The sequence below is a fragment of the Sus scrofa genome, chromosome 14 (genome assembly GCF_000003025.6).
Source record: "Sus scrofa isolate TJ Tabasco breed Duroc chromosome 14, Sscrofa11.1, whole genome shotgun sequence".
NCBI classification, from domain to species: Eukaryota; Metazoa; Chordata; class Mammalia; order Artiodactyla; family Suidae; genus Sus; species Sus scrofa.
Genome location: NC_010456.5, coordinates 54,894,043 through 54,902,973, shown reverse-complemented (window position 1 = coordinate 54,902,973; position 8,931 = coordinate 54,894,043).

Here is an 8,931-nt window from a genome sequence, read left to right as displayed (position 1 = left end):
TTAAATTATAGAGAAAAATTAATATAACTACTAAAGTGGAAAGAGATTTTGTGTGATTGTTGACCATTCACACTGCCCTTAAGGCTAGCTAACTTGAGCAAGGCCATGGTTAGATCATATGGCACCTTCATGTAAATTTAAAAAAGGTGATCTATAACCCACTTCTATTCCTTTGCACCCGAAGATGGAGCACTTTGTGGGTTTGGTGAGTAAAGTACAAATTGGGTTTCAGTTACCATGTCTTCCTTTAGCTAAATGCCTTTATGCATAGTATAAACATATGCAGTGACTCTGTGACTTTGCATTTTGCTCCAGCCAGTCAAGAAAAGAATGTAGAAGAGCAGCTGCTATTCTGGGTACCTTGGATGCTTCTTGATTTGCTCCAAACCTATTTGCATTCATTATTCCCACATTTCTGTTTCTAGATTGAAGCTTCCATTTCTCTTCCTGGGCCCTATTTGAAATCCCCTGTATTTCCTTCCTGGGTTCTTGACCTTTTCCATGTGGTTCCTGATCCTGCTTACTCCTTTGGTTTGGGTTCCTCTTTCATCTGAGTTTCTCTCCTTTCCCACTAGGGCCTCTCAGGCCTCACCTCCAACACCCCTTTCCCATTAGTGTAGCCTGGACCTTCTTCTATAGTAGAATAGGGGCAGAGGATTTTAATAAATTCTCAAAAAGTGCTTGGACTCATCTAGCAAAATTACATAGCATTTAATCTTTGACATAAAAGCGCTACTCCTAGGAATCTATCCCAAAGCAAATGGGATAGATATACAAATGTCCAAGAGGACATGTACACAAAGTTATGTACCGAGTCATTATTTATGATAGGTGAGAAATAATCTAAAGGACCACAGGTTAAGTAAACTATAGTATCTTGACCCAGTGGAGTACTATGCAGCTATAAAAATAATGAGGACTATCTCTGTATAGTATTGTGAAGTCAAGCTATGTGTGAAGTAGAGAGAACAAAGTACAAAATGGTGCATGGTGTGCTACATTTTGCTAAGGTGAGAATATGAACAGATAGAGATAATCACCTACATATGTTACCTGTGGAAAGAGGGAGGGAATAGGATGGAGAGGACAGGGGTGGAAGTTAGAATTCCCTTGAATGTATCTTTTTTATAAATTTGACTCTTAAACCATGTAAATATTTCACAAAATTTTAAACAAAAATGAAGTAAATGAAAAGTAAGCCCCAGGAATTGAGAGGAAGAGAAACCAATGAATCTAATTATGTATTGAGATGGTGCTTACTCACAGAGATACATTATTTCAAATTGTTATTTTTTTTTAAATTGTGTAGTTCCTTTGGTTTACCATTCCTCAGTGGATGTTTGGTTTGCTTCCACCTCTTGGCTATTGCAAATAATGCTGCTGTGAACATGTGTATGCCAATATCTCCTTGAGATCCTGCTTTTAATTCTTCCGGATATATAACCAGAGGTAGGATTGCCGGATCACATGGTAATTCTATTTTTAAGTTTTTGAGGCACTTCATACTGGATTCCATTCCAGCTGCAAAACTCTGTATTCCCAACAGTTGAAAAGAATTCTGATTTTCCACATCTTTGCCAACAATTACTGTTATTGATTATAGCCATCCTAATAAGTTTGAGGTGGTATCTCATTGTGGTTTTGACTTGCATTTCTCTAATTAGTAGTGATTTTGAGCATATTTTTGCATGCTTATTGGTCATTTATATATCATCCTTGGAGAAATGTCTGTTAAAGTCCTATGCACATTTTTGAATTGGGCTATTTATTTTTTGTTGTTATTGAGTTGTAGGGATTCTTTATATATGCTGGATACTAACCCCTTATCAGACATATGATTTATAAAATTTTCTCCCAATCCATATGTTGCCTTTTCACTCTGTTGGTCCTTTATGCACAGAATTTTTAGGTTTGGATGTAGTCCTATTTATCTATTTTTTAATATATTATCTGTGTTTTTGGTGTCATATTTAAGAAATCATTGCCAGTGTCATGAAGTTTTCTGCCTATGTTTTCTTCTAGGAATTTTATTGGTTTGAGTTTTATATTCAGTTCTTCAATCTATTTTGGGTTCATTTTTGTATATGCTGTAAGGTAAGGGTCAAAATTTACTCTTTTGCATGTGGATATCCAATTTTCCCAGTATCTTTTATCGAAAAGACTGTTTTTGCCCCTATTGTGTGGTCTTGGCACCCTTGTTGAAGATTGTTTGACCACATGCTTGAGTGTTCCTTTCAAGGTTCTCTATTTTATGTTGATGCATGTGATTGTCTTTACTACAGTATTTTGCTTATTAACTTTGAAATATATATAATTTTGCATATATATATATTTTGAATATATATATATATATATAATTTTTTTGGCCTTGCCTACAATATGTGGAAATTCCCTGGCCAGGGACTGAGCCCATACCACAGCAGTGACCCAAGCTACTGCAGTGACAACACTGGATCCTTAACCTACTGAACCCATGGAGGGAACTCCATGTTTTGAAATCAGGAAGCGTGAGACCTCCTTTTGTTCTTCAAGATTGTTTTGGTTATTCAGGCTCCTTTGATATGCCTATGAATATTTTGATTTATTTCCTTTTTCTGCAAAAGTACTACTAGGATTTTGATAGTGATTGCAGCGAATCTATAGATCACTTTGGGTAACATTGTCAAATTACTTTAAAATACAAAAATTTGATTATATATATCTTATGAGACATGGTCTAAGGACAGAAAAAGAGTGCAAATAAACCTTGGTTTGGTTTTGTAATCATCTTGTTATGATAATATTTATCTCTTTATCCTGGAACTAGCATATATAATAGGATAAAGCAAATAAGTGTTTATGTTAGCTTTGTTAGAAACTAAGATTTTCTTTCTTTTTTTTTGTCTTTTTGTCTTTTTAGGGCTGTACCCCTGGCATATGGAGGTTCCCAGGCTAGGGGTCCAATTGGAGCTGTAGCTGCTGGCCTACACCACAGCTACAGCAATGCAGGATCTGAGCCACATCTGTGGCCCACACCACAGCTCACAGCAATGCCAGATCCTTAACCCACTGAGCGAGATCAGGGAACGAACCAGCATTCTCATGGATGCTAGTTGGTTTGTTAACTGCTGAGCCACGATGGGAACTCCTAAGATTTTCATAAGAAGTGTAGCTATAAAATCAAAAAGCTAAATGAAAACGTTACAATCTTGGGGTTCCCTCATGGATCAGTGGGTTAAGGATCTGGCATTATCAAAACTGTGGCTCTGGTTACCGCTGTGGCATGGGTTCAATCCCTAGCCCAGGAACTTCTGCATGATGTAGAGGAGGCCAAACAAACAAATGCTGTAATCTTAAATTGAGGGAAATCAGTATAAACTGAACATTAAAAAAGTAAAAACATTTTTCCTAGACTTATCCACTGAGGAAGTCTAGAAATCAACCCAGTTGCCATGAGACCCCTCGTCATAATTGTAGTAGTCTCCATATACCATTTCCCACTAAAAGTTTCTTGGAGAAATTGCTAAGCTCAAGTTTGGCAGGAAGTTAAAATGATAGTTTGGGACACTTTGTCATACCAGAACACAAGGAAACTAAGATTACTATGCTATGTTTGACATACACCAACTCAAAGGGTCTCTTTTGGCTAAAGATGGGATAATTTAAGTATCAGAAAAACCCACATTAAATATATTAATGTTCATGAATTCATAATGACATTTAAAAAACCAACTCATTGATTACCTTTTGAGGAGGCCAGGAAACCAACTTATTAAGAAAACTCCTAAGTGAAGAAATCAAGCACCTACGCTGCCTTTCTGGCATAAAATTCACCTTGGGGTCACCAAATAGGAAAGAGTATTTCCTTATAGAAGGATTCCAACTTGTGAATGTAGGAGGAATGATGGGATTGATATTTCACCACTTTTCAATTTCTAATAAAATAATGGATCTAGGCCATGACCATGAGTAGCTAGCTGCTAAAACCATCTGATCAAAAACTGATGGGAGCTTGGTAATGGATGGCTCGGTCTAAGAACACCTGAAACCACTGACCAATCTTGATATCACCCAAAGAAAAACAACCAGTATTGCTCAGCTGCAGTATCACAGGCAATGAGTTTTATCTGAGGTGGGATTATTGGTTCTAAAAAAACACCAAAAACAAAAAAAAAAACCCCAGACTTTAAGTTTCTCCTGCTGACTTTCAATGGGAAATACATACCACCTGTGAAGTCTTCTGGCCAAAAAAAGTGAACCTGGGTGTTGCTAACCTTAGAGTCTAACAACCAGTTTTGAAGTCTTACAAGTTAAATGAAGTCCGAGGTTTTCTTCAAAATGGGCCATGGGTAGGAAGAGTGTGGATGAGTAGATGAAACAAGAAAGGCCATGGTGACATGTTCATGCTAGAGCTGAACTGTGAGTGGATGGGAAGACATCACACACTGTGTGTGTGTGTGTGTGTGTGTGTGTGTGTCTTTTTTTAGGGCCACACACATGGCATATGGAAGTTCCCAGGCATATGGAAGTTAATCAGAACTTCAGCTGCCAGCCTACACTACAAGTGCGGCAACTTGGAATCCAAGCCGAGTCTGTGATCTACACCACAGCTCACGGCAACCCCAGATCCTTAACCCACTGAGCGAGGCCAGGGATTGAATCTGAGTCCTCATGGATACTAGTCGGGTTCATTACTGCTGAGCCATCATGGGAACTCCACACTGTCTCTTTACTTAGGTGTGAGCTTTGAAATTTCCAAAATAAAAAGTTTTGTTTTTAAGTATTTGGACTCAATAACATTTTTCTCTTTGGAAAACCCACCTGGATTTCTTACTTGCTGCAACCTGCCACAGAAATTCTTCCCTTGAGGTTTCACGTGTCACTTTATTTTATAAGAAGCTGTGTAAATACAAGCTGGTAGAAGACGGGTTCTATGCAAGAAGGGCTGGTTAAAAATTGAGAGAGGGAGGCCTTTTAATTGTTTTATGAATTTCAGCAAACTTTGCAGGAACAAAGATCACAATGAACATTAACAGTTACTAACATCACTCTTTTGCACTTAAAAAAAAATCTATATGGGAGTTCCCACTATGGTGCAGAGGGTTAAGAAACTGACTGCAGTGACTTGGGTGGCTGTGGAGGTATGGGTTCGATCCCCAGCCCAGTGCAGTGGGTTAAAGGATCCAATGATGTAGGTGTAGGTTGCAGCTGCGGCTCGGATTTAATCCCTGGCCCAGGAACTTTCATATGTCACCAGTGTGGCCATAAAAAAAAAAAAAGTAATGTAATTACTGAATGTCTAACTCCCACTAGATTTAAGCTCCAGGAAAGCTATATTTGTTACCCATCATATTACTAGTGCCTAACGTGTTGCCCAATTTATACACATATATGTAAATATGTGTGTATAAATTATATGTATATAAACTTTTGAAGTATTCTATTTTGTTTTGACTTTTAAGTAGTTTCAGATGTATTCTCATGTCAAATAACAAGACATCATTTTCCAGTTAACATACCAGCGTCTGCCCATCCATTCAGAAAAAATATTTTTAAAATGGAACAGCATCTCCTTCTTTGAGCCACTGGGATAAATTAAATTTACACTCCTCTGAAGATCTCTCCCATCTCCAAGATTCTTTTATTTTATGACAAAGCCATAGTTCTAGAAGCCTGTTTCCACACCTGAAAAGACCAGATTTGGGACATGACCTTGTAGAACATAGGAGGTAAGCCTGATCAATCTGAACACCGGGTCTGGAGGGTGGAAAAGAGCCTGCATCCTCATGGCTACGACTGGAGTGGGGGAGGGAGAGACGAGTTCAAAGCAAGAGGATTCAAGCAGGAAATGAGTCCATTTAGAGTCGGGGCGGGGGCGGGGGGAATAGTCAGAGAGGGAGATGACATCAACCGTGAACATCTGTCTCCCTGGGAAATAGACATATGTGTACAAAGCATGAGTGCTCAGATTTGTAAAGAGTGCACTTCTAAAGATTGCGTAATTTCGAACCTGCTAATTCAAGACTAATGTTCTCGTGAGACGAAAAGGAAACCAGGGTGTGTGTTCTCAGAGTTCATAAATCTATAACTATTGTAGCGAACTTTAACATTGCTTATGTTTATCATTATTATTGTTAAAGACTCTAGAGGTCTGGCTCCTAATTTCATAGTAAAAGAAAAAAAAAATCAAAGTCACTATTTAAAGCTCTTTGCAGTGTTTTATCACATCTAACTCATATTCTTGATTTGGGGGCATATCTTCCCAGCACTGGCACCATCATTTACTGAATGTTTGAAGGGTCCCCATTAAAAAAAAAAAAGTTATTATAATAAAAGAACACAGCAACATAAGAAGAAGCAAAATCACTACCGGAAGTGTTTGCTAGCTGGAAACAACATAGTCTTCATCATTGACAAAACATGGCAGGTATTTGTTTAGTCAATTATGTTGCGCAGTAGCAAGAGCATATATGATTTCAATTCATAAGTCTAAAAGCATGTGATTTTTAAACTAGTTTTTAAAACATTGGGGTAATATGTATTACTTAGTATTTTAATATTTTTATATCACACTGTTTCTAAATTTGTACTTGATGAATGTGGCTTCTTGGGCAAGCAAAGAGGATAATTAAGATAGATGAAAAAGAAATTGCTCCACCCAGAAACAATCCCTTCTTCTTTGGAAGTCCAAGGCAATTGCCTACAATTTATAACATCTGGTCTTGTGAATATTTTAGTGAGTTATAACTTTTTGCGTGTGTCTGTCTTCTCTAGGGCCGCATCCGTGGCATATGGAGGTTCCCAGGCTAGGGGTCTAATCGGAGCTGTAGCCACCAGCCTACGCCAGAGCCACAGCAACACGGGATCCAAGCCGCGTCTGCGACCTACACCACAGCTCACGGCAACGCCGGATCCTTAACCCACTGAGCGAGGCCAGGAATCAAACCTGCAATCTCATGGTTCCTAGTTGGATTCGTTAACCGCTGAGCCATGACGGGAACTCCTATTTTAGTGAGTTATAAGCAGCATTTTTTAAAATGGAAAATGAGAATGCTTCACACAGAACAAGAGTGTCATTTTGCGACATTTTTGTTTGCATGATTTTAAGTATGTCTGCAACAAGTCACAAGGTAAATGTATTTTTTTATGGTGGCCTGCTTGATTAAAGTCTAAAAGGCACCACAGTAGTATCTTCTCTTTTTAAAAACAAACAAAAATAAAAGCCAGAAAAGCAAAATCTTCTCTTTAGGCTACTGCTTCCTTAGCTTCCGCACTGTTTCTTTGTTCCTTTTCACAGCAAAACTTCTTGAAAGATTTATAGTCATTGTTTCCACCCCCTTCTGCACCTCCCACATTTCTCAACCCACTTCAGAGTCTGTGACCAATGACCTCCCTGTTGCTAAATCCACCGGTCACTTCTGTGTTCCCTGACCTCTCAATTGCATCTGGTGCAATTGGGTCTCCCTTTTTAAATTACTCCCTTTCTTTGGCTGCTATAATACATTTTCAGTAGGTTTCCATGGCTCCCCTTTCTCAGCCTCTTGTATCGTTTTTTTCTCTTATCTCCGTAGGGTGCTGTTCAAGGTCACTTTCTCCATCTTTCTGCTTCCCCAGGTAACCTCATCAAACTCCACAACTTCATTTCACTTCCCCCTCATTTACTCAGCTTAGCTGTGCTGGCGGCCTCTCTGGTCCTGAGCACACTAAATGTATTCTCAAGACCTTGGAGGCTTTACATTAACTATTCCTCCAGCCAAGAATACTCCCTCCCAACCCCCAAGATCTTTCTGTGGCTGCCTCCTTTCTTTCATTCACCAGCAACTTAAACCTCACCTTTTGGGGGAGGCTTTCTGAGGCATGCCACTAAAATAGCCACTAAGTGTTCCCAGTTACATCACCCTCTCTTAGTTGTCTCTGAAATGTGTCACTATCGGTATCCCCCACTGGAATGTCAGGGTCACTGAAGTGAGAATAGTCAAAACTTCCTGTCCTCATGGAGTTTGTAGTCTAGTGGGTGAAGTAAAATAAAATTATATAGCATATTAGATATGGTGAGTGCTAGAGAAAAATAAAGCAAGAGTGATAGGAGTTGGGTGTGTGTTTCGGGAGGGAGTTTGCCATTTTAAACACCCCGTGGTCAGGAAGGGTCTCACTGAGAAGTGACATTAGGTAGACTTTAAGGGGGTAAAGGAAACATTAAGTGCAGATGTTTGAGGGGAGGGGGGAGTGTGACGAGCTTGCTGTAAGCATGTTACTGAACTCAGGTCCAGCTGCTCACAGCTCCAAAGCCAATTCTTGAGAGGCAAAGTTGGTGGAAAGGAAACTGCTTTATTTCAGAGGCTGGGTTGGGAGGGCGGACTCGTGTTCAAAGGCTGACTGCCCCCATTGCCCGCTGGGAGCAAGACCTTCTAAAGGGGAGTTCCAGGCGTATATATAGGAGGGAGGGGGCTACGTGCAGAACAGCACAGTCAGATATGACAGTCATCTAGAAATTCGTCCTGAGTTGATCTCGTTATCACAGCATCATCTTGATTGTTTTAAGTACAGATCTTCTTTAGTTCCAGGATAGGTTTGTTCCTATTTCCTTGAGGCCAGCTCTCAGAATTGTGGCAGCTTGTGTCACGGCTACTACCGTCTGGTCATCATGTAGTTTATGTCTTCTGCCAGGTAGGGGTTTCAGTTTCTACACGACAGCTCAGAGGACATGGCTCAGAATATGATCTATACCCCTTGAGGAGGAATGAAAGGGCCTTGACTTTGCTTAATGGCTAAACTACTATTATTTCATTTTGCTTGACTGCTTTCCTTTGCTTCTGCATTTTCTCATTTCTCTGATTCAATTTATTCTTTGACTAAAGTTTTTCTACAGACAAGAGGCAGGTGGAGGACATGGGGGTGGTTCTGTTCAGGGAAGGCCCCGCAGGGTCCTGCTCTGTTTTAAGAACTGCACAA